Raw genomic sequence first — 1,355 nt, 5'->3', positions numbered from 1 at the left:
GAGGGAGACAGGGGGAGAGGGGATGAGGGAGAGAGAGACAGGGGGAGAGAGAGACAGGGGGAGAGAGAGAGAGGGGGAGAGAGAGACAGGGATAGAGGGAGACAGGTAGAGAGGGGATGAGGGAGAGAGACGGGGAGACAGAGACAGGATTGAAACCTAAATCTGACTTTTAATCTCGTTGTCTTGGAGAAAGTAACGAGATCTCTTTGAAAATGGACTACCTCATACCAGACCAGCTCTGCTCCGGTTCCGCATCAGAACCCCACAGAAAGGTTCCTCATCAGAACCCCACAGAATGTTCTAGCTGTTCTAAGCCTTGTATTAGATCCCTCTAGGGAGAGGGACTCACATCTCTCAGTCGAGAGAGAGGACTGGGGCCACTGACTAGCCAACGTGTTGCTCTGAGGTGTTTGTCCCTGATGTCCTGTGTGTGTGTGTGTGTGTGTGTGTGTGTGTGTGTGTGTGTGTGTGTGTGTGTGTGTGTGTGTGTGTGTGTGTGTGTGTCCATGTGTCCTGTCAGTCTGCCACTTTTAAGTTCCCCGCAGGGTCTCACCAACACAAACACACACACACATACACACACACACACACACACACACGCAATCTAACAGGATAAGCTATACTGCAGTGACTGGGCAAGTCACACACACACACACACACACACACACACACACACACACACCTCAGAGGTGTGTGAGTGACAGTTCTCTGCCTGAGGCACCCATTACCGCCATTGAGACGTCAGTCTGTCAGACACACTATCTCTCTCCTCTCCTCTCCTCTCCTCTCCTCTCACAGCTTCACACTATGCACACACACACACACACACACACACACACACACACAGACACACACACACACACACACACACAGTGCCATGGCTAAATATGAGCAGAGGTGTGATGGCACATCTCTGTGCTTTAAGGCTGACATTCTCCTGACTAATGTTCCTGCTTGACTCCAGAGATGAGGATGATGATTATGACGATGAAGGTGGATTGGCCAATGTGCAAGACTGCAGCCGTGGTCGGATGACCTTCTGAAGAGCTGGGGTGTTGTGTGTGTGTGTGTGCAGTAGGGGTGTGTGTGTGTGTGTGCAGTAGGGGTGTGTTCTGTAAGGTAGGGGGTGTGTGTTAGGCTAGAGTTGAAGATGATGTTCTGAAGGGTTGACTGAAGACCTCTTCACAGGAACCCAAAGCGCACAGTCAAACAGAAGCACTGAATTTGCCTTTTCATTTCTCTGTCTTTCAGTTCATCTCTTTTCCCTTGTTCTCTCTCTCTTTTTCCCTTCCCCTCTCTTTCTCTTTCTCTCTCTCCCTCTCTCTCTCTCTCTTTTCACTCACCTGCTCAGCTGA

Source organism: Clupea harengus, chromosome 2 (assembly GCF_900700415.2).
Source record: "Clupea harengus chromosome 2, Ch_v2.0.2, whole genome shotgun sequence".
NCBI classification, from domain to species: Eukaryota; Metazoa; Chordata; class Actinopteri; order Clupeiformes; family Clupeidae; genus Clupea; species Clupea harengus.
Note: the sequence above shows the minus strand (reverse complement) of the source record.